The following is a 25,452-nucleotide window of genomic DNA, read 5'->3' on the forward strand; positions in this document are numbered from 1 at the left end:
TGGACTAAACCATAGCCTTAATAGTAAGTAGTGTACATTAGTCAACTGGACTAAACCATAGCCTTAGTAGTGTACATTAGTCAACTGGACTAAACCATAGCCTTAATAGTAAGTAGTGTACACTAGTCAACTGGACTAAACCATAGCCTTAATAGTAAGTAGTGTACACTAGTCAACTGGACTAAACCATAGCCTTAATAGTAAGTAGTGTACACTAGTCAACTGGACTAAACCATAGCCTTAATAGTAAGTAGTGTACATTAGTCAACTGGACTAAACCATAGCCTTAGTAGTGTACACTAGTCAACTGGACTAAACCATAGCCTTAATAGTAAGTAGTGTACACTAGTCAACTGGACTAAACCATAGCCTTAATAGTAAGTAGTGTACATTAGTTAACTGGACTAAACCATAGCCATAGTAGTGTACACTAGTCAACTGGACTAAACCATAGCCTTAGTAGTGTACATTAGTCAACTGGACTAAACCATAGCCTTAATAGTAAGTAGTGTACACTAGTCAACTGGACTAAACCATAGCCTTAATAGTAAGTAGTGTACATTAGTCAACTGGACTAAACCATAGCCTTAGTAGTGTACACTAGTCAACTGGACTAAACCATAGCCTTAATAGTAAGTAGTGTACATTAGTCAACTGGACTAAACCATAGCCTTAATAGTAAGTAGTGTACACTAGTCAACTGGACTAAACCATAGCCTTAATAGTAAGTAGTGTACACTAGTCAACTGGACTAAACCATAGCCTTAATAGTAAGTAGTGTACACTAGTCAACTGGACTAAACCATAGCCTTAATAGTAAGTAGTGTAAACACTTAATAGTAGTCAACTGGACTAAACCATAGCCTTAATAGTAAGTAGTGTACACTAGTCAACTGGACTAAACCATAGCCTTAATAGTAAGTAGTGTACACTAGTCAACTGGACTAAACCATAGCCTTAATAGTAAGTAGTGTACACTAGTCAACTGGACTAAACCATAGCCTTAATAGTAAGTAGTGTACACTAGTCAACTGGACTAAACCATAGCCTTAATAGTAAGTAGTGTACACTAGTCAACTGGACTAAACCATAGCCTTAATAGTAAGTAGTGTACACTAGTCAACTGGACTAAACCATAGCCTTAATAGTAAGTAGTGTACACTAGTCAACTGGACTAAACCATAGCCTTAATAGTAAGTAGTGTACATTAGTCAACTGGACTAAACCATAGCCTTAATAGTAAGTAGTGTACACTAGTCAACTGGACTAAACCATAGCCTTAATAGTAAGTAGTGTACACTAGTCAACTGGACTAAACCATAGCCTTAATAGTAAGTAGTGTACACTAGTCAACTGGACTAAACCATAGCCTTAATAGTAAGTAGTGTACACTAGTCAACTGGACTAAACCATAGCCTTAATAGTAAGTAGTGTACACTAGTCAACTGGACTAAACCATAGCCTTAATAGTAAGTAGTGTACACTAGTCAACTGGACTAAACCATAGCCTTAATAGTAAGTAGTGTACACTAGTCAACTGGACTAAACCATAGCCTTAATAGTAAGTAGTGTACATTAGTCAACTGGACTAAACCATAGCCTTAATAGTAAGTAGTGTACACTAGTCAACTGGACTAAACCATAGCCTTAATAGTAAGTAGTGTACACTAGTCAACTGGACTAAACCATAGCCTTAATAGTAAGTAGTGTACACTAGTCAACTGGACTAAACCATAGCCTTAATAGTAAGTAGTGTACACTAGTCAACTGGACTAAACCATAGCCTTAATAGTAAGTAGTGTACACTAGTCAACTGGACTAAACCATAGCCTTAATAGTAAGTAGTGTACACTAGTCAACTGGACTAAACCTCTGCTGTACTGTATAGAAATCTCCCAGTCCTATTCCTTTGACCTCATGGTTCCATCTTGGTCCCGAGGAATGGACAGGGTGTGCAGGCTTGTTCTCCAGCCCCACACTAACAACATCTGATTTAACGTATCAAGGGCGTGTTGATTAGTTGAATCAGGAGTGTTATTACCTGGTTGGGGGAGCCTCTAACCCCGGTGAACCCAGAACCAGGACAGAAGACACTACTGCTGGATGGGTTGTCAAGTGTCTCTGGGTCTATCAAAAGCCTTATTATACCATGTTGTTATTATTATTTTACAGCATATGTAACACTGAGCTCTTCTTCTCTCTCCCACCTCTCTCTCTCTCTCCTACCTCTCTCTCTCACTCTCCTACGCTCTCTTTCTTCCTCTCTCTCCCTCCCACCCCTCGCTCCCCTCCCCCTCTCTCTCCCTCTCTCTCCCACCTCTCTCTCCCCCTCGCTCCCCTCCCCCACTCTCTTGTGCTCTCTCTCTCCCGCCTCTCTTTCCCCTTCTTCCTCTCTCTCCCACCTCTCTTTCCCCTCTCTCTCTCTCTTCCTCCCTGTCTGTCTCTACAGGCTCTAGTGTTCCCCAGTCAGCTCTATGAGTTTGTGTTTGAGCTCAGGACCACCAGGATCTCCATCAGACTCTATGGAGGAGCCCTACTCAGTAAGGGCTGTCTACTGTGACAGTATCAGACTCTATGGAGGAGCCCTACTCAGTAAGGGCTGTCTACTGTGACAGTATCAGACTCTAGGGAGGAGGAGCACTACTCAGTAAGGGCTGTCTACTGTGACAGTATCAGACTCTAGGGAGGAGCACTACTCAGTAAGGGCTGTCTACTGTGACAGTATCAGACTCTAGGAGGAGCACTACTCAGTAAGGGCTGTCTACTGTGACAGTATCAGACTCTATGGAGGAGAAGCGCTACTCAGTAAGGGCTGTCTACTGTGACAGTATCAGACTCTAGGGAGGAGCACTACTCAGTAAGGGCTGTCTACTGTGACAGTATCAGACTCTAGGGAGGAGGAGCACTACTCAGTAAGGGCTGTCTACTGTGACAGTATCAGACTCTATGGAGGAGAAGCACTACTCAGTAAGGGCTGTCTACTGTGACAGTATCAGACTCTAGGGAGGAGGAGCACTACTCAGTAAGGGCTGTCTACTGTGACAGTATCAGACTCTATGGAGGAGAGGCACTACTCAGTAAGGGCTGTCTACTGTGACAGTATCAGACTCTAGGGAGGAGGAGCACTACTCAGTAAGGGCTGTCTACTGTGACAGTATCAGACTCTATGGAGGAGAAGCACTACTCAGTAAGGGCTGTCTACTGTGACAGTATCAGACTCTAGGGAGGAGGAGCACTACTCAGTAAGGGCTGTCTACTGTGACAGTATCAGACTCTATGGAGGAGAAGCACTACTCAGTAAGGGCTGTCTACTGTGACAGTATCAGACTCTAGGGAGGAGGAGCACTACTCAGTAAGGGCTGTCTACTGTAACAGTATCAGACTCTATGGAGGAGCACTACTCAGTAAGGGCTGTCTACTGTGACAGTATCAGACTCTAGGGAGGAGGAGCACTACTCAGTAAGGGCTGTCTACTGTGACAGTATCAGACTCTATGGAGGAGGAGCACTACTCAGTAAGGGCTGTCTACTGTGACAGTATCAGACTCTAGGGAGGAGCCCTACTCAGTAAGGGCTGTCTACTGTGACAGTATCAGACTCTAGGGAGGAGGAGCACTACTCAGTAAGGGCTGTCTACTGTGACAGTATCAGACTCTATGGAGGAGCACTACTCAGTAAGGGCTGTCTACTGTGACAGTATCAGACTCTATGGAGGAGCACTACTCAGTAAGGGCTGTCTACTGTGACAGTATCAGACTCTAGGGAGGAGGAGCACTACTCAGTAAGGGCTGTCTACTGTGACAGTATAAGACTCTATGGAGGAGGAGCACTACTCAGTAAGGGCTGTCTACTGTGACAGTATCAGACTCTAGGGAGGAGGAGCACTACTCAGTAAGGGCTGTCTACTGTGACAGTATCAGACTATGGAGGAGCACTACTCAGTAAGGGCTGTCTACTGTGACAGTATCAGACTCTAGGGAGGAGCACTACTCAGTAAGGGCTGTCTACTGTGACAGTATCAGACTATGGAGGAGCACTACTCAGTAAGGGCTGTCTACTGTGACAGTATCAGACTCCAGGAAGGAGGAGCACTACTCAGTAAAGGCTGTCTACTGTGACAGTATCAGACTATGGAGGAGCACTACTCAGTAAGGGCTGTCTACTGTGACAGTATCAGACTATGGAGGAGCACTACTCAGTAGGGGCTGTCTACTGTGACAGTATCAGACTCCAGGGAGGAGGAGCACTACTCAGTAAGGGCTGTCTACTGTGACAGTATCAGACTATGGAGGAGCACTACTCAGTAGGGGCTGTCTACTGTGACAGTATCAGACTCTAGGGAGGAGGAGCACTACTCAGTAAGGGCTGTCTACTGTGACAGTATCTGACTCTAGGGAGGAGGAGCACTACTCAGTAAGGGCTGTCTACTGTGACAGTATCCGACTCTAGGGAGGAGGAGCACTACTCAGTAAGGGCTGTCTACTGTGACAGTATAAGACTCTATGGAGGAGGAGCACTACTCAGTAAGGGCTGTCTACTGTGACAGTATCAGACTCTCGGGAGGAGGAGCACTACTCAGTAAGGGCTGTCTACTGTGACAGTATCAGACTATGGAGGAGCACTACTCAGTAAGGGCTGTCTACTGTGACAGTATCAGACTCTAGGGAGGAGCACTACTCAGTAAGGGCTGTCTACTGTGACAGTATCAGACTATGGAGGAGCACTACTCAGTAAGGGCTGTCTACTGTGACAGTATCAGACTCCAGGGAGGAGGAGCACTACTCAGTAGGGGCTGTCTACTGTGACAGTATCAGACTCTAGGGAGGAGCACTACTCAGTAAGGGCTGTCTACTGTGACAGTATCAGACTCTATGGAGGAGCACTACTCAGTAAGGGCTGTCTACTGTGACAGTATCAGACTCTAGGGAGGAGCACTACTCAGTAAGGGCTGTCTACTGTGACAGTATCAGACTATGGAGGAGCACTACTCAGTAAGGGCCGTATACTGTGACAGTATCAGACTCCAGGGAGGAGGAGCACTACTCAGTAGGGCTGTCTACTGTCACTTCTCTGCCAAGGAAACCGCTCAGTCTCACTAGCTATTAATGATTTAACATCTGTACTTCTTAATATTTAATGGTCCCGTCGAGTTCCTGACTAACTCCTCTAGGGTAGATAACACTTGTTGTTGATGAACAGTGTTAAAGTGATGGAGGAGCACTACTCAGTAAGGGCTGTCTACTGTGACAGTATCAGACTCTAGGGAGGAGGAGCACTACTCAGTAAGGGCTGTCTACTGTGACAGTATAAGACTCTATGGAGGAGGAGCACTACTCAGTAAGGGCTGTCTACTGTGACAGTATCAGACTCTAGGGAGGAGGAGCACTACTCAGTAAGGGCTGTCTACTGTGACAGTATCAGACTATGGAGGAGCACTACTCAGTAAGGGCTGTCTACTGTGACAGTATCAGACTCCAGGAGGAGGAGCACTACTCAGTAGGGGCTGTCTACTGTGACAGTATCAGACTCTAGGGAGGAGCACTACTCAGTAAGGGCTGTCTACTGTGACAGTATCAGACTCTAGGGAGGAGCACTACTCAGTAAGGGCTGTCTACTGTGACAGTATCAGACTCTATGGAGGAGCACTACTCAGTAAGGGCTGTCTACTGTGACAGTATCAGACTATGGAGGAGCACTACTCAGTAAGGGCCGTCTACTGTGACAGTATCAGACTCCAGGGAGGAGAAGCACTACTCAGTAGGGGCTGTCTACTGTCACTTCTCTGCCAAGGAAACCGCTCAGTCTCACTAGCTATTAATGATTTAACATCTGTACTTCTTAATATTTAATGGTCCCGTCGAGTTCCTGACTAACTCCTCTAGGGTAGATAACACTTGTTGTTGATGAACAGTGTTAAAGTGAGGACTTGAAGCAATGCATTCTGGATCCTGTAGTTTGTGGTGAGTGACTTGTTGGTCCAGAAAGAGGCCCCAGGTATGATAAGAGGACAACATTCAGATGTCTAGAGGGGGTTTTCCTGCCGGTAAATTAACGCATCTATTTAACTGGGTTGAAAAGACCGCCTGCTATATAAACCTTATTCAATTATACATCAAACATGTTCATCTCCAGATCACAATGAGAATACATTATGTCATGGAATCTCACTTTGAATCTCCTTTTAGATAGAACAGGTAGAACCAGAACCAGCTGAGGGCTTACCTAGCTAAATAACAGGTAGAACCAGAACCAGCTGAGAGGGCTTACCTAGCTAAATAACAGGTAGAACCAGAACCAGTTTAGGGCTTACCTAGCTAAATAACAGGTAGAACCAGCTGAGGGCTTACCTAGCTAAATAACAGGTAGAACCAGCTGAGGGCTTACCTAGCTAAATAACAGGTAGAACCAGAACCAGCTGAGGGCTTACCTAGCTAAATAACAGGTAGAACCAGCTGAGGGCTTACCTAGCTAAATAACAGGTAGAACCAGCTGAGGGCTTACCTAGCTAAATAACAGGTAGAACCAGCTGAGGGCTTACCTAGCTAAATAACAGGTAGGACCAGCTGAGGGCTTACCTAGCTAAATAACAGGTAGAACCAGAACCAGCTGAGGGCTTACCTAGCTAAATAACAGGTAGAACCAGAACCAGCTGAGGACTTACCTAGCTAAATAACAGGTAGGACCAGAACCAGCTGAGGGCTTACCTAGCTAAATAACAGGTAGAACCAGAACCAACTGAGGACTTACCTAGCTAAATAACAGGTAGAACCAGCTGAGGGCTTACCTAGCTAAATAACAGGTAGGACCAGCTGAGGGCTTACCTAGCTAAATAACAGGTAGAACCAGAACCAGCTGAGGGCTTACCTAGCTAAATAACAGGTAGAACCAGAACCAGCTGAGGGCTTACCTAGCTAAATAACAGGTAGAACCAGCTGAGGGCTTACCTAGCTCAATAACAGGTAGGACCAGCTGAGGGCTTACCTAGCTAAATAACAGGTAGAACCAGAACCGGCTGAGGGCTTACCTAGCTAAATAACAGGTAGAACCAGCTGAGGGCTTACCTAGCTAAATAACAGGTAGAACCAGCTGAGGGCTTACCTAGCTAAATAACAGGTAGTACCAGCTGAGGGCTTACCTAGCTAAATAACAGGTAGGACCAGCTGAGGGCTTACCTAGCTAAATAACAGGTAGAACCAGAACCAGCTGAGGACTTACCTAGCTAAAGAACAGGTAAGACCAGAACCAGTTTAGGGCGTACCTAGCTAAAGAACAGGTAAGACCAGAACCAGCTGAGGCTTACCTAGCTAAATAACAGGTAGGACCAGCTGAGGGTTTACCTAGCTAAATAACAGGTAGGACCAGCTGAGGGCTTACCTAGCTAAATAACAGGTAGGACCAGCTGAGGGCTTACCTAGCTAAATAACAGGTAGGACCAGCTGAGGGCTTACCTAGCTAAATAACAGGTAGGACCAGCTGAGGGCTTACCTAGCTAAATAACAGGTAGAACCAGCTTTAGGGCTTACCTAGCTAAATAACAGGTAAGACCAGAACCAGCTGAGGGCTTACCTAGCTAAATAACAGGTAGAACCAGCTGAGGGTTTACCTAGCTAAATAACAGGTAGAACCAGCTGAGGGTTTACCTAGCTAAATAACAGGTAAGACCAGAACCAGCTGAGGGTTTACCTAGCTAAATAACAGGTAGAACCAGCTGAGGGCTTACCTAGCTAAATAACAGGTAGAACCAGTTTAGGGCTTACCTAGCTAAATAACAGGTAGGACCAGCTGAGGGCTTACCTAGCTAAATAACAGGTATAACCAGTTTAGGGCTTACCTAGCTAAATAACAGGTAGGACCAGAACCAGCTGAGGGTTTACCTAGCTAAATAACAGGTAGGACCAGCTGAGGGTTTACCTAGCTAAATAACAGATAGGACCAGAACCAGCTGAGGGTTTACCTAGCTAAATAACAGGTAGGACCAGAACCAGTTTAGGGCTTACCTAGCTAAATAACAGGTAGAACCAGCTGAGGGCTTACCTAGCTAAATAACAGGTAGAACCAGCTGAGGGTTTACCTAGCTAAATAACAGGTAGAACCAGCTGAGGGCTTACCTAGCTAAATAACAGGTAGGACCAGAACCAGCTGAGGGCTTACCTAGCTAAATAACAGGTAGAACCAGAACCAGTTTAGGGCTTACCTAGCTAAATAACAGGTAGAACCAGAACCAGTTTAGGGTTTACCTAGCTAAATAACAGGTAGGACCAGAACCAGCTGAGGGCTTACCTAGCTAAATAACAGGTAGAACCAGAACCAGCTGAGGACTTACCTAGCTAAATAACAGGTAGAACCAGCTGAGGGCTTACCTAGCTAAATAACAGGTAGGACCAGCTGAGGGCTTACCTAGCTAAATAACAGGTAGAACCAGAACCAGCTGAGGGCTTACCTAGCTAAATAACAGGTAGAACCAGAACCAGCTGAGGGCTTACCTAGCTAAATAACAGGTAGAACCAGCTGAGGGCTTACCTAGCTCAATAACAGGTAGGACCAGCTGAGGGCTTACCTAGCTAAATAACAGGTAGAACCAGAACCGGCTGAGGGCTTACCTAGCTAAATAACAGGTAGAACCAGCTGAGGGCTTACCTAGCTAAATAACAGGTAGAACCAGCTGAGGGCTTACCTAGCTAAATAACAGGTAGTACCAGCTGAGGGCTTACCTAGCTAAATAACAGGTAGGACCAGCTGAGGGCTTACCTAGCTAAATAACAGGTAGAACCAGAACCAGCTGAGGACTTACCTAGCTCAATAACAGGTAGAACCAGCTGAGGGCTTACCTAGCTAAATAACAGGTAGTACCAGCTGAGGGCTTACCTAGCTAAATAACAGGTAGAACCAGCTTTAGGGCTTACCTAGCTAAATAACAGGTAAGACCAGAACCAGCTGAGGGCTTACCTAGCTAAATAACAGATAGGACCAGCTGAGGGCTTACCTAGCTAAATAACAGATAGGACCAGCTTTAGGGTTTACCTAGCTAAATAACAGGTAAGACCAGAACCAGCTGAGGGCTTACCTAGCTAAATAACAGATAGGACCAGCTGAGGGTTTACCTAGCTAAATAACAGGTAGAACCAGAACCAGTTTAGGGTTTACCTAGCTAAATAACAGGTAGGACCAGCTGAGGGTTTACCTAGCTAAATAACAGGTAGGACCAGAACCAGCTGAGGGCGTAATAAGATGGTAATAATCGTGAATGCTTTAATCGTTTTGTCACAGGGTATTAAGAGGTTCGTATTCAGTCCGCCATGTTTTACAGTATTACATGATGAGTGAGTGCATTTGAGTACAGCAAGGCGTGACTGTACAGTCCCCCTCTGATGGAGGGGAGAGAGAGGGGAGGGATGGATGAAAGTCAGAACCCGACTGAGAAAGACAGGAAGGAAGAGAGGATAATCCCTTAACAGCGGAAGGCTGTAGGAAACAAGGGTGAAGATACAGGGTTCGTCACAAATGGCACCCTATTCCATGTTTTATAGTGCACTACTTTTGTCCAGGTTCCATAGAGCTCTGGTTGAAAGTAGTGCGCACTAATAGGGAATTAGGGTGCCTTTTGGATCACAGACACAGTTCCTCTACTGTCTGTTTAGTAACAGCCTTGGTTGGAGCAGAGCCACAGATGTACTATATAGTTCTAAATATAGTATTATACTGTATCTATCCAAGGCTCTGTGTAGGCTGGGGTCATCAGAAGGGCTCACTACTTCCTGATGGACAGGATGTCCACCCTACACTAGTACAGTGTTAAAATCCAGCCACTTCCAGGAAGGAAGGAATTAGTATCCGAGAGATCTGGTTGTCTGGATCCGTTCTGATGTGAGCCAATGTGGACCTGACCTCGGAAACCCAGACTTCTCACAGTACTTCCAATAGTGGAGTGATCGAGACATCGGGGTTTTAGAAGGCTGGCTACACACTAGACGACTGTAGTCCTCACCCTAATGCTAAACATCTCTCTCTCTCTCTCTCTCTCTCTCTCTATGTGTCTCTGTCTCTCTCTCTCTCTCTCTTCTCTCTCTGTGTCTCTCTCTATGTGTCTCTGTCTCTCTCTCTCTCTCTTCTCTTTCTCCTCTCTTTCTCTCTGTCTCTCCTCTCTCTCCTATCTCTCTCTGTCTCTGTCTCTCCTCTCATCTCCTCCCTCTCCTCTCTGTCTCTCCTCTCCTCCCTCTCCTCTCTCTCTCTCCTCTCCTCTCTCTCTCGGTCTCTCTCTTTCTCTCTGTCTCTCCTCTCATTCTCTCTCTCTCTCTCTCTCTCTCTCTCTCTCTCTCTCTCTCTCTCTCTCTCTCTCTCTCTCTCTCTCTCTCTCTCTCTCTCTCTCTCTCTCTCTCTGTCTCTGTCTCTGTCTCTGTCTCTGTCTCTCCTCTCTCTCTCTCCCCTCTCTCTCTCTCTGTCTCTCCTCTCTCTCTCTCCCTCTCTCTCTCTCTCTGTCTCTCATCTCTCTCTGTCTCTCCCCTCTCTCTCTCTCTCTCTCTCTCTCTCTCTCTCTCTCTCTGTCTCTCTCTCTCTCTCTCTCTCTCTCTCTCTCTTCCCCCCCCACCAGGTGTCTCATTGATCATGTGGAAAGGTCTGTACACAGCAGAGAAGGCCATTATCCAGTGGACCCTGCTGACGGAGGCCTGCCTCTTGTCTGTCCAGTTCCTGGGTAAGGGATCTGTTGTTCTGTCCTAATATCCATTTACTAACAACACAAACTAATGACTGTGCAGTAAGGATGCATTGGGCTTCACCTATTGGTTTATGATTGGAACATCGGGAGTTGTTCTTTACAAACGATCTGTAGGTTACAGGATTGTCTATGATCAGTAACAGTAGTTTCTATGATCAGTAACAGGATTGTCTATGATCAGTAACAGTAGTGGCTATGATCAGTAATAGTATTGTCTATGATCAGTAACAGGATTGTCTATGATCAGTAACAGTAGTGGCTATGATCAGTAACAGGATTGTCTATGATCAGTAACAGTAGTTTCTATGATCAGTAATAGTAGTGTCTATGATCAGTAACAGGATTGTCTATGATCAGTAACAGTAGTGGCTATGATCAGTAATAGTATTGTCTATGATCAGTAACAGTAGTGGCTATGATCAGTAACGGTAGTGTCTATGATCAGTAACAGTAGTTTCTATGATCAGTAATAGTAGTGTCTATGATCAGTAACAGGATTGTCTATGATCAGTAACAGTAGTGGCTATGATCAGTAATAGTATTGTCTATGATCAGTAATAGTAGTGGCTATGATCAGTAACAGTAGTGTCTATGATCAGTAACAGCTGCATCCCAGATGTCCCCTATATATGTCCCCTATATATGTCCCCTATATATCCCCTCTGTATCAGTATAACACATTACATTTGTATAGACTGCATCCCAGATGTCCCCTATATATGTCCCCTATATATCCCCTCTGTATCAGTATAACACATTACATTTGTATAGACTGCATCCCAGATGTCCCTATATATGTCCCCTATATATCCCCTCTGTATCAGTATAACACATTACATTTGTATAGGCTGTATCCCAGATGTCCCCTATATATGTCCCCTATATATGTCCCCTATATATCCCCTCTGTATCAGTATAACACATTACATTTGTATAGGCTGTATCCCAGATGCTATATGTCCCCTAGATATGTCCCTATATATCCTCTGTATCAGTATAACACATTACATTTTGTATAGGCTGCATCCCAGATGTCCCCTATATATGTCCCCTATATATCCCCTCTGTATCAGTATAACACATTACATTTTTGTATAGACTGTATCCCAGATGTCCCCATTATATATGTCCCCTATATATCCCCTCTGTATCAGTATAACACATTACATTTGTATAGGCTGTATCCCAGATGTCACTGTGTCCCCTATATATGTCCCCTATATATCCCCTCTGTATCAGTATAACACATTACATTTGTATAGACTGCATCCCAGATGTCCCTATATATGTCCCCTATATATCCCCTCTGTATCAGTATAACACATTACATTTGTATAGACTGCATCCCAGATGTCCCCTATATATGTCCCCTATATCCCCTCCCAGATGTATCAGTATATAACACATTACATTTGTATAGACTGTATCCCAGATGTCCCCTATATATGTCCCCTATATATCCCCTCTGTATCAGTACAACACATTAATTTGTATAGACTGCATCCCAGATGTCCCCTATATATGTCCCCTATATATCCCCTCTGTATCAGTATAACACATTAATTTGTATAGGCTGCATCCCAGATGTCCCCTATATATGTCCCCTATATATGTCCCCTATATATCCCCTCTGTATCAGTATAACACATTACATTTGTATAGGCTGCATCCCAGATGTCCCCTATATATGTCCCCTATATATCCCCTCTGTATCAGTATAACACATTACATTTGTATAGACTGTATCCCAGATGTCCCCTATATATGTCCCCTATATATCCCCTCTGTATCAGTATAACACATTAATTTGTATAGGCTGTATCCCAGATGTCACTGTGTCCCCTATATATCCTCTCTGTATCAGTATAACACATTACATTTGTATAGGCTGTATCCCAGATGTCCCCTATATATGTCCCCTATATATGTCCCCTATATATCCCCTCTGTATCAGTATAACACATTACATTTGTATAGACTGCATCCCAGATGTCCCCTATATATGTCCCCTATATATCCCCTCTGTATCAGTATAACACATTACATTTGTATAGACTGTATCCCAGATGTCCCCTATATATGTCCCCTATATATCCCCTCTGTATCAGTATAACACATTAATTTGTATAGGCTGTATCCCAGATGTCACTGTGTCCCCTATATATCCTCTCTGTATCAGTATAACACATTACATTTGTATAGGCTGTATCCCAGATGTCCCCTATATATGTCCCCTATATATGTCCCCTATATATCCTCTCTGTATCAGTATAACACATTACATTTGTATAGGCTGCATCCCAGATGTCCCCTATATATGTCCCCTATATATGTCCCCTATATATCCCCTCTGTATCAGTATAACACATTGCATCCCAGATGTCCCCTATATATGTCCCCTATATATCTCCTCTGTGTCATTATAACACATTACATCCCAGATGTCCCTATATATGTCCCCTATATATGTCCCCTATATATCCCCTCTGTATCAGTATAACACATTACATTTGTATAGACTGCATCCCAGATGTCCCCTATATATGTCCCCTATATATGTCCCCTATATATCCTCTCTGTATCAGTATAACATTACATCCCAGATGTCCCCTATATATGTCCCCTATATATGTCCCCTATATATCCTCTCTGTATCAGTATAACACATTACATCCCAGATGTCCCCTATATATGTCCCCTATATATGTCCCCTATATATGTCCCCTATATCCCCTCTGTGGTCCTTCTGATTAGCTCAGTTGGTAGAGCATGGCGCTTGTAACGCCAGGGTAGTGGGTTCGATTCCCGGGACCACCCATACGTAGAATGTATGCACACATGACTGTAAGTCGCTTTGGATAAAAGCGTCTGCTAAATGGCATATATTATTATTATATATTATCAGTATAACACATTACATTTGTATAGACTGCATCCCAGATGTCCCCTATATATGTCCCCTATATATCCCTCTGTATCAGTATAACACATTACATTTGTATAGGCTGTATCCCAGATGTCCCCTATATATGTCTCCTATATATCTCCTCTGTATCAGTATAACACATTACATTTGTATAGACTGTATCCCAGATGTCCCCTATATATGTCCCCTATATATCTCCTCTGTGTCATTATAACACATTACATCCCAGATGTCCCCTATATATCCACCATAATTTGCAAATAAATTCATTAAAAATCCTACAATGTGATTTTCTGATTTTTCCCCCTCATTTGTCTGTCATAGTTGAAGTGTACCCAGGATGAAAATTACAGGCCTCTCTCATCTTTTTAAGTGGGAGAACTTGCACAATTGGCGGCTGACTAAATACTTTTTGCCCCACTGTACTTAACCCTCGTTGTAAAAGGTGTCTCTCTCGTTGCAGTGACCAGCATCACCCTGGTGGAGCTGGGTCTGATGTCAAACTCTGCCATCCTCCTCCTCCTCAGTGAAGTCCTCTTCCTCATCATCACACTCAGCTCTACTACTACCACCTGGGTCGCAGGACCAAGAAGACCCAGAACCATACACATAGCTCTGATTAGACCCAGAACCATACACATAGTTCTGATTAGACCCAGAACCATAGATACAGCAGCTCTGATTAGACCCAGAACCATAGATCTACTTCTGATTCGACCCAGAACCATAGACATAGTTCTGATTAGACCCAGAACCATAGATACAGCAGCTCTGATTAGACCCAGAACCATAGATCTACTTCTGATTCGACCCAGAACCATAGATTTAGCTCTGATTCGACCCAGAACCATAGATATAGCAGCTCTGATTAGACCCAGAACCATAGATATAGCAGCTCTGATTAGACCCAGAACCATAGATCTAGTTCTGATTCGACCCAGAACCATATATATAGCAGCTCTGATTAGACCCAGAACCATATATATAGCTCTGCTTAGACCCAGAACCATAGATTTAGCAGCTCTGATTAGACCCAGAACCATAGATATAGCAGCTCTGATTAGACCCAGAACCATAGATATAGCAGCTCTGATTAGACCCAGAACCATAGATATAGCAGCTCTGATTAGACCCAGAACCATAGATCTAGCAGCTCTGATTAGACCCAGAACCATAGATCTAGCTCTGATTAGACCCAGAACCGTAGATCAGCAGCTCTTATTAGACTCAGAACCATAGATCTAGCTCTGATTAGACTCAGAACCATATATATAGCTCTGGTTAGACCCATAACCATAGATCAAGTTCTGATTAGACCCAGAACCATAGATCTAGCAGCTCTGATTAGACCCAGAACCATAGATCTAGCTCTGATTAGACCCATAACCATACACATAGCTCTGATTAGACCCAGAACCATAGATCTAGTTCTGATTAGACCCAGAACCATATATATAACAGCTCTGATTAGACCCAGAACCATATATATAGCTCTGCTTAGACCCAGAACCATAGATTTAGCAGCTCTGATTAGACCCCAGAACCATAGATATAGCAACTCTGATTAGACCCAGAACCATAGATATAGCAGCTCTGATTAGACACAGAACCATAGATATAGCAGCTCTGATTAGACCCAGAACCATAGATCTAGTTCTGATTAGACCCAGAACCATAGATATAGCAGCTCTGATTAGACTCAGAACCATAGATCTAGCTCTGATTAGACTCAGAACCATAGATCTAGCTCTGATTAGACCCAGAACCATACACATAGCTCTGATTAGACCCAGAACCATAGATCTAGCTCTGATTAGACTCAGAACCATATATATAGCTCTGGTTAGACCCATAACCATAGATCAAGTTCTGATTAGACCCAGAACCATAGATCTAGCAGCTCTGATTAGACCCAGAACCATAGATATAGCAGCTCTGATTAGACCCAGAACCATAGATATAGCAGTTCTGATTAGACACAGAACCATAGATATAGCATGTCTGATTAGACCCAGAACCATAGATATAGCAGTTCTGATTATACCCAGAACCATATATATAGCAGCTCTGATTAGACCCAGAACCATAGATATAGCAGTTCTGATTAGACACAGAACCATAGATATAGCAGCTCTGATTAGACCCAGAACCATAGATATAGCAGCTCTGATTAGACCCAGAACCATAGATCTACTTCTGATTCGACCCAGAACCATAGATATAGCTCTGATTAGACCCAGAACCATAGATATAGCAGCTCTGATTAGACCCAGAACCATAGATATAGCAGCTCTGATTAGACCCAGAACCATAGATCTCAGTTCTGATTAGACCCAGAACCATATATATAGCAGCTCTGATTAGACCCAGAACCATAGATATAGCAGCTCTGATTAGACCCAGAACCATAGATTTAGCAGCTCTGATTAGACCCAGAACCATAGATATAGCAGCTCTGATTAGACCCAGAACCATAGATATAGCAGCTCTGATTAGACCCAGAACCATAGATATAGCAGCTCTGATTAGACCCAGAACCATAGATCTAGCAGCTCTGATTAGACTCAGAACCATAGATATAGCAGCTCTGATTAGACCCATAACCATAGATCAAGTTCTGATTAGACCCAGAACCATAGATCTAGCAGCTCTGATTAGACCCAGAACCATAGATCTAGCTCTGATTAGACCCAGAACCATACATATAGCTCTGATTAGACCCAGAACCATAGATCTAGTTCTGATTAGACCCAGAACCATATATATAACAGCTCTGCTTAGACCCAGAACCATATATAGCAGCTCTGCTTAGACCCAGAACCATAGATTTAGCAGCTCTGATTAGACCCAGAACCATAGATATAGCAGCTCTGATTAGACCCAGAACCATAGATATAGCAGCTCTGATTAGACACAGAACCATAGATATAGCAGCTCTGATTAGACCCAGAACCATAGATCTAGTTCTGATTAGACCCAGAACCATAGATATAGCAGCTCTGATTAGACTCAGAACCATAGATCTAGCTCTGATTAGACTCAGAACCATAGATCTAGCTCTGATTAGACCCAGAACCATAGATCTAGCTCTGATTAGACCCAGAACCATACATCATAGCTCTGATTAGACTCAGAACCATATATATAGCTCTGGTTAGACCCATAACCATAGATCAAGTTCTGATTAGACCCAGAACCATAGATCTAGCAGCTCTGATTAGACCCAGAACCATAGATATAGCAGCTCTGATTAGACCCAGAACCATAGATATAGCAGTTATGTTTAGACACATAACCATAGATATGGCATGTCTGATTAGACCCAGAACCATAGATATAGCAGTTCTGATTATACCCAGAACCATATATATAGCAGCTCTGATTAGACCCAGAACCATAGATATAGCAGTTCTGATTAGACACAGAACCATAGATATAGCAGCTCTGATTAGACCCAGAACCATAGATATAGCAGCTCTGATTAGACCCAGAACCATAGATATAGCAGCTCTGATTAGACCCAGAACCATACACATAGCTCTGATTAGACCCAGAACCATAGATATAGCAGCTCTGATTAGACCCAGAACCATAGATCTAGCAGCTCTGATTAGACCCAGAACCATAGATTTAGCAGCTCTGATTATACCCAGAACCATAGATATAGCAGCTCTGATTAGACCCAGAACCATAGATCTAGCAGCTCTGATTAGACCCAGAACCATAGATATAGCAGCTCTGCTTAGACCCAGAACCATAGATATAGCTCTGATTAGACCCAGAACCATAGATATAGCAGCTCTGATTAGACCCAGAACCATAGATCTAGCAGCTCTGATTAGACCCAGAACCATAGATATAGCAGCTCTGATTAGACCCAGAACCATAGATATAGCAGCTCTGATTAGACCCAGAACCATAGATATAGCAGCTCTGATTAGACCCAGAACCATAGATATAGCAGCTCTGATTAGACCCAGAACCATAGATATAGCAGCTCTGATTAGACCCAGAACCATAGATATAGCAGCTCTGATTAGACCCAGAACCATAGATATAGCAGCTCTGATTAGACACAGAACCATAGATATAGCAGCTCTGATTAGACCCAGAACCATAGATCAGTTCTGATTAGACCCAGAACTGTAGATCTAGCAGCTCTTATTAGACTCAGAACCATAGATCTAGCAGCTCTGATTAGACTCAGAACCATATATATAGCTCTGATTAGACCCATAACCATAGATCTAGCTCTGATTAGACCCAGAACCATAGATCTAGCTCTGATTAGACTCAGAACCATAGATCTAGCTCTGATTAGACCCAGAACCATACACATAGCTCTGATTAGACCCAGAACCATATATATAGCTCTGGTTAGACCCAGAACCATAGATCAAGTTCTGATTAGACCCAGAACCATAGATCTAGCAGCTCTGATTACATTTACATTTAAGTCATTTAGCAGACAGCTCTTATCCAGAGCGACTTACAAATTAGTAATCACCTTATGACATCCAGTGGAACAGCCACTTTACAATAGTGCATCTAAATATTTTAAGGGGGTGAGAAGGATTACTTTATCCTATCCTAGGATTCCTTAAAGAGGTGGGGTTTCAGGTATAGATCTAGTTCTGATTAGACCCAGAACCATATATATAGCAGCTCTGATTAGACCCAGAACCATATATAGCAGCTCTGATTAGACCCAGAACCATAGATTTAGCAGCTCTGATTAGACCCAGAACCATAGATATAGCAGCTCTGATTAGACACAGAACCATAGATATAGCAGCTCTGATTAGACACAGAACCATAGATATAGCAGCTCTGATTAGACCCAGAACCATAGATCTAGAACCATATTTATAGCTCTGATTAGACCCAGAACCATAGATATAGCAGCTCTGATTAGACCCAGAACCATAGATCTAGCAGCTCTGATTAGACCCAGAACCATAGATATAGCAGTTCTGATTATACCCAGAACCATATATATAGCTCTGATTAGACCCAGAACCATAGATACAGCTCTGATTATACCCAGAACCATACACATAGCTTTGATTAGACCCAGAACCATAGATATAGCAGCTCTGATTAGACCCAGAACCATAGATATAGCAGCTCTGATTAGACCCAGAACCATAGATATAGCAGCTCTGATTAGACCCAGAACCATAGATATAGCAGCTCTGATTAGACCCAGAACCATAGATATAGCAGCTCTGATTAGACCCAGAACCATAGATATAGCAGCTCTGATTAGACCCAGAACCATAGATATAGCAGCTCTGATTAGACCCAGAACCATAGATCTAGCAGCTCTGATTAGACCCAGAACCATAGATATAGCAGTTCTGATTATACCCAGAACCATAGATATAGCAGCTCTGATTAGACCCAGAACCATAGATATAGCAGTTCTGATTATACCCAGAACCATAGATATAGCAGTTCTGATTATACCCAGAACCATATACATAGCTCTGATTAGACCCAGAACCATAGACATAGCAGCTCTGATTAGACCCAGAACCATAGATATAGCAGTTCTGCTTAGACCCAGAACCATAGATATAGCAGCTCTGATTAGACCCAGAACCATAGATATAGCAGCTCTGATTAGACCCAGAACCATAGATATAGCAGCTCTGATTAGACCCAGAACCATAGATATAGCAGTTTTGATTATACCCAGAACCATATATATAGCTCTGATTAGACCCAGAACCATAGATATAGCAGCTCTGATTAGACCCAGAACCATAGTTATAGCTCTGATTAGAGCCCAGAACCATAGATACAGCTCTGATTAGACACAGAACCATAGATATAGCAGCTCTGATTAGACCCAGAACCATAGCACTCCAGTCAACGTGACTGTATGGGGAATAGGTGCTTAGACTGCTTGGTGCTTATGCTGCACAAATGGCCCCTATACTTACCTGAACATGTAGGACTCTGTTCAGAAGTAGTGCACTATATAGGGAATAGGACTCTGTTTGGGGTAGTGCACATATAGGAATAGGACTCTGTTCAGAAGTAGTGCACTATATAGGGAATAGGACTCTGTTCAGAAGTAGTGCACTATATAGGGAATAGGACTCTGTTCAGAAGTAGTGAACACTATATAGGGAATAGGGCTCTGGTCTATAGTAGTACCACTATATAGGGAATAGGGCTCTGGTCTATAGTAGTACCACTATATATAGGGAATAGGTCTGGTCTATAGTAGTACCACTATACATGTACTAGTTACTGAACAATCTGCTAGTTACTGAACATGTACTAGTTACTGAACATGTACTAGTTACTGAACATGTACTAGTTACTGAACATGTGCTAGTTACTGTACATGTGCTAGTTACTGAACAATCTGCTAGTTACTGAACATGTACTAGTTACTGAACATGTACTAGTTACTGAACAATCTGCTAGTTACTGAACATGTGCTAGTTACTGAACATGTACTAGTTACTGAACATGTGCTAGTTACTGAACATGTACTAGTTACTGAACATGTGCTAGTTACTGGACATGTGCTAGTTACTGAACATGTACTAGTTACTGAACATGCTAGTTACTGAACATGTGCTAGTTACTGAACATGTACTAGTTACTGAACATGTACTAGTTACTGAACATGTACTAGTTACTGAACATGGACTAGTTACTAAACATGTGCTAGTTACTGAACATGTGCTAGTTACTGAACATGTGCTAGTTACTGAACATGTGCTAGTTACTGAACATGTGCTAGTTACTGAACATGTGCTAGTTACTGAACATGTACTAGTTACTGAACATGTACTAGTTACTGAACATGTACTAGTTACTGAATATGTACTAGTTACTGAACATGTACTAGTTACTGAACATGTACCCGCAGACAGAGAACAGTGTTGTTTTCAGACGGTCTCTTCTGTAGATGCCAAGTCCCGTGAGTCATGTAGAACTTGTCTAAGCCTGTTTGGGGAACCCTGGGTTGGGGGCAGAACTTGTATAAGCCTGTTTGGGGAACCCGGGTTAGGGCAGAACTTGTCTAAGCCTGTTTGGGGAACCCTGGGTTGGGGGGCAGAACTTGTCTAAGCCTGTTTGGGGAACCCCGGGTTAGGGCAGAACTTGTCTAAGCCTGTTTGGGGAACCCCGGGTTAGGGGCAGAACTTGTCTAAGCCTGTTTGGGGAACCCGGGTTCTTGTGTGTAGAGAATGAACACACTTTAATTGCCAGTATATGATATATATTTTAAGACACACAGCTTTGTCTGTTCATGTAGGTCTGGCTCAGAGAACGACTACTGTTGTCTAATGTCATCCTTCTGTTGGTCTGGCTCAGAGAGTGTTGTCTAATGTCCTCCTTCATGTTGGTCTGGCTCAGAGAGTGTTGTCTAATGTCCTCCTTCATGTTGGTCTGGCTCAGAGTGTTGTCTAATGTCCTCCTCCATGTTGGTCTGGCTCAGAGAACGACTACTGTTGTCTAATGTCCTTCATGTTGGTCTGGCTCAGAGTGTTGTCTAATGTCCTCCTTCATATTGGTCTGGCTCAGTGTTGTCTAATGTCCACTTTCATGTTGGTCTGGCTCAGAGAGTGTTGTCTAATGTCCTCCTTCATGTTGGTCTGGCTCAGAGAACGACTACTGTTGTCTAATGTCCTCCTCCATGTTGGTCTGGCTCAGAGAGTGTTGTCTAATGTCCTCCTTCATGTTGGTCTGGCTCAGAGAACGACTACTGTTGTCTAATGTCCTCCTTCATGCTGGTCTGGCTCAGAGAGTGTTGTCTAATGTCCTCCTTCATGTTGGTCTGGCTCAGAGAGTGTTGTCTAATGTCCTCCTCCATGTTGGTCTGGCTCAGAGAGTGTTGTCTAATGTCATCCTTCATGTTGGTCTGGCTCAGAGAATGACTACTGTTGTCTAATGTCCTCCTTCATGCTGGTCTGGCTCAGAGAGTGTTGTCTAATGTCCTCCTTCATGTAGGTCTGGCTCAGAGAGTGTTGTCTAATGTCCTCCTTCATGTTGGTCTGGCTCAGAGAGTGTTGTCTAATGTCCTCCTCCATGCTGGTCTGGCTCAGAGAGTGTTGTCTAATGTCCTCCTCCATGTTGGTCTGGCTCAGAGAGTGTTGTCTAATGTCCTCCTCCATGTTGGTCTGGCTCAGAGAAGACTACTGTTGTCTAATGTCCTCCTCCATGTTGGTCTGGCTCAGAGAGTGTTGTCTAATGTCCTCCTTCATGTTGGTCTGGCTCAGAGAACGACTACTGTTGTCTAATGTCCTCCTTCATGTTGGTCTGGCTCAGAGAGTGTTGTCTAATGTCCTCCTCCATGTTGGTCTGGCTCAGAGTGTTGGCTAATGTCCTCCTCCATGTTGGTCTGGCTCAGAGAGTGTTGGCTAATGTCCTCCTTCATGTTGGTCTGGCTCAGAGAACGACTACTGTTGTCTAATGTCCTCCTCCATGTTGGTCTGGCTCAGAGAGTGTTGTCTAATGTCCTCCTTCATGTAGGTCTGGCTCAGAGAGTGTTGTCTAATGTCCTCCTTCATGTTGGTCTGGCTCAGAGAGTGTTGTCTAATGTCCTCCTTCATGTTGGTCTGGCTCAGAGAGTGTTGTCTAATGTCCTCCTTCATGTTGGTCTGGCTCAGAGAGTGTTGTCTAATGTCATCCTTCATGTTGGTCTGGCTCAGAGAATGACTACTGTTGTCTAATGTCCTCCTTCATGTTGGTCTGGCTCAGAGAGTGTTGTCTAATGTCCTCCTTCATGCTGGTCTGGCTCAGAGAGTGTTGTCTAATGTCCTCCTTCATGTTGGTCTGGCTCAGAGAGTGTTGTCTAATGTCCTCCTTCATGTTGGTCTGGCTCAGAGAACGACTACTGTTGTCTAATGTCCTCCTTCATGTTGGTCTGGCTCAGAGAGTGTTGTCTAATGTCCTCCTTCATGTTGGTCTGGCTCAGAGAGTGTTGTCTAATGTCCTCCTTCATGTTGGTCTGGCTCAGAGAGTGTTGTCTAATGTCCTCCTTCATGTTGGTCTGGCTCAGAGAGTGTTGTCTAATGTCCTCCTCCATGTTGGTCTGGCTCAGAGACGACTACTGTTGTCTAATGTCCTCCTTCATGTTGGTCTGGCTCAGAGAGTGTTGTCTAATGTCCTCCTTCATGTTGGTCTGGCTCAGAGAGTGTTGTCTAATGTCCTCCTTCATGTTGGTCTGGCTCAGAGAGTGTTGTCTAATGTCCTCCTCCATGCTGGTCTGGCTCAGAGAGTGTTGTCTAATGTCCTCCTTCATGTTGGTCTGGCTCAGAGAGTGTTGTCTAATGTCCTCCTCCATGTTGGTCTGGCTCAGAGAGTGTTGTCTAATGTCCTCCTTCATGTTGGTCTGGCTCAGAGAGTCCTCCTTCATATTGGTCTGTTGTCTAATGTCCTCCTTCATGTTGGTCTGGCTCAGAGAGTGTTGTCTAATGTCCTCCTTCATGTTGGTCTGGCTCAGAGAGTGTTGTCTAATGTCCTCCTTCATGTTGGTCTGGCTCAGAGAGTGTTGTCTAATGTCCTCCTCCATGTTGGTCTGGCTCAGAGAGTGTTGTCTAATGTCCTCCTTCATGTTGGTCTGGCTCAGAGAGTGTTGTCTAATGTCCTCCTTCATGTTGGTCTGGCTCAGAGAGTGTTGTCTAATGTCCTCCTTCATGTTGGTCTGGCTCAGAGAGTGTTGTCTAATGTCCTCCTTCATGTTGGTCTGGCTCAGAGAGTGTTGTCTAATGTCCTCCTTCATGTTGGTCTGGCTCAGAGAGTGTTGTCTAATGTCCTCCTTCATGTTGGTCTGGCTCAGAGAGTGTTGTCTAATGTCCTCCTTCATGTTGGTCTGGCTCAGAGAACGAGTGTTGTCTAATGTCCTCCTTCATGTTGGTCTGGCTCAGAGAGTGTTGTCTAATGTCCTCCTCCATGTTGGTCTGGCTCAGAGAGTGTTGTCTAATGTCCTCCTTCATGTTGGTCTGGCTCAGAGAGTGTTGTCTAATGTCCTCCTCCATGTTGGTCTGGCTCAGAGAGTGTTGTCTAATGTCCTCCTTCATGTTGGTCTGGCTCAGAGAGTGTTGTCTAATGTCCTCCTTCATGTTGGTCTGGCTCAGAGTCTAAGTGTTGTCTAATGTCCTCCTCCATGTTGGTCTGGCTCAGAGAGTGTTGTCTAATGTCCTCCTTCATGTTGGTCTGGCTCAGAGAGTGTTGTCTAATGTCCTCCTCCATGTTGGTCTGGCTCAGAGAGTGTTGTCTAATGTCCTCCTCCATGTTGGTCTGGCTCAGAGAGTGTTGTCTAATGTCCTCCTTCATGTTGGTCTGGCTCAGAGAGTGTTGTCTAATGTCCTCCTCCATGCTGGTCTGGCTCAGAGAGTGTTGTCTAATGTCCTCCTCCATGTTGGTCTGGCTCAGAGAGTGTTGTCTAATGTCCTCCTTCATGTTGGTCTGGCTCAGAGAGTGTTGTCTAATGTCCTCCTTCATGTTGGTCTGGCTCAGAGAGTGTTGTCTAATGTCCTCCTTCATGTTGGTCTGGCTCAGAGAGTGTTGTCTAATGTCCTCCTTCATGTTGGTCTGGCTCAGAGAGTGTTGTCTAATGTCCTCCTTCATGTTGGTCTGGCTCAGAGAGTGTTGTCTAATGTCCTCCTTCATGTTGGTCTGGCTCAGAGAGTGTTGTCTAATGTCCTCCTTCATGTTGGTCTGGCTCAGAGAGTGTTGTCTAATGTCCTCCTTCATGCTGGTCTGGCTCAGAGAGTGTTGTCTAATGTCCTCCTCCATGTTGGTCTGGCTCAGAGAACGACTACTGTTGTCTAATGTCCTCCTTCATGTTGGTCTGGCTCAGAGAGTGTTGTCTAATGTCCTCCTCCATGTTGGTCTGGCTCAGAGAGTGTTGTCTAATGTCCTCCTTCATGTTGGTCTGGCTCAGAGAGTGTTGTCTAATGTCCTCCTTCATGTTGGTCTGGCTCAGAGAAGTGTTGTCTAATGTCCTCCTCCATGTTGGTCTGGCTCAGAGAGTGTTGTCTAATGTCCTCCTCCATGTTGGTCTGGCTCAGAGACGACTACTGTTGTCTAATGTCCTCCTTCATGTTGGTCTGGCTCAGAGAGTGTTGTCTAATGTCCTCCTTCATGTTGGTCTGGCTCAGAGAGTGTTGTCTAATGTCCTCCTTCATGTTGGTCTGGCTCAGAGTGTTGTGCTCATGTCCTGTCTCCTCCATGCTGGCTCAGAGAGTGTTGTCTAATGTCCTCCTTCATGTTGGTCTGGCTCAGAGACTGTTGTCTAATGTCCTCCTTCATGTTGGTCTGGCTCAGAGAGTGTTGTCTAATGTCCTCCTCCATGTTGGTCTGGCTCAGAGAGTGTTGTCTAATGTCCTCCTTCATGTTGGTCTGGCTCAGAGAGTGTTGTCTAATGTCCTCCTTCATGTTGGTCTGGCTCAGAGAGTGTTGTCTAATGTCCTCCTTCATGTTGGTCTGGCTCAGAGAGTGTTGTCTAATGTCCTCCTTCATGTTGGTCTTCAGAGAGTGTTGTCTAATGTCCTCCTCCATGTTGGTCTGGCTCAGAGAGTGTTGTCTAATGTCCTCCTTCATGGTTTTGGTTCTGTCTAACTCCATGTTGGTCTGGCTATGTTGTATTAATGTCCTCCTTCAGCTCAGAGAGTGTTGTCTAATGTCCTCCCTTCATGTTGGTCTGGCTCTGGTTTTGTTAATGTCCTCCTTCATGTTGGTACTGGCAATCAAGAGTGTTTTGTTCTGTCTACTATATGTTGTATTAAAGGACAATAACACTGGTTTTGTTCTGTACTAATATATGTTGTATTAAAGGACAATAA

At 44.0% G+C, this 25,452-nt stretch overlaps 2 long non-coding RNA genes and 1 pseudogene across 12 annotated transcripts; 2 read left to right on the top strand and 1 right to left on the bottom strand.

The window, feature by feature from the left end:
- The first annotated feature begins 2,443 nt into the window (after window positions 1-2,443).
- Window positions 2,444-14,351, top strand: LOC127923036 (tumor protein p53-inducible protein 11-like; annotated as a pseudogene).
- A 5,874-nt stretch (window positions 14,352-20,225) lies between these two features.
- LOC127923035 (uncharacterized) lies at window positions 20,226-21,335 on the bottom strand. 2 transcript variants are annotated; one of them, XR_008113090.1, is made up of 3 exons: window positions 21,205-21,335; window positions 20,830-21,040; window positions 20,226-20,704 (listed from the first exon to the last, which is right to left on the bottom strand). It is a non-coding gene; the product is annotated as an uncharacterized LOC127923035 (long non-coding RNA). The 2 variants fall into 2 exon arrangements; XR_008113091.1 differs by having other exon boundaries at window positions 20,830-20,957; window positions 21,205-21,286.
- LOC127923034 (uncharacterized) lies at window positions 21,290-24,806 on the top strand. 10 transcript variants are annotated; one of them, XR_008113085.1, is made up of 6 exons: window positions 21,341-21,480; window positions 21,614-21,753; window positions 21,795-21,962; window positions 22,136-22,667; window positions 22,709-23,009; window positions 24,681-24,806. It is a non-coding gene; the product is annotated as an uncharacterized LOC127923034 (long non-coding RNA). The 10 variants fall into 10 exon arrangements; XR_008113086.1 differs by lacking the exon at window positions 22,709-23,009; XR_008113083.1 differs by lacking the exons at window positions 22,709-23,009; window positions 24,681-24,806 and having other exon boundaries at window positions 21,290-21,438; window positions 22,136-22,702.
- Window positions 24,807-25,452: the final 646 nt, after the last annotated feature.

The sequence above is a fragment of the Oncorhynchus keta genome, unplaced genomic scaffold, assembly GCF_023373465.1.
Source record: "Oncorhynchus keta strain PuntledgeMale-10-30-2019 unplaced genomic scaffold, Oket_V2 Un_contig_2802_pilon_pilon, whole genome shotgun sequence".
Lineage (NCBI taxonomy): Eukaryota > Metazoa > Chordata > Actinopteri > Salmoniformes > Salmonidae > Oncorhynchus > Oncorhynchus keta.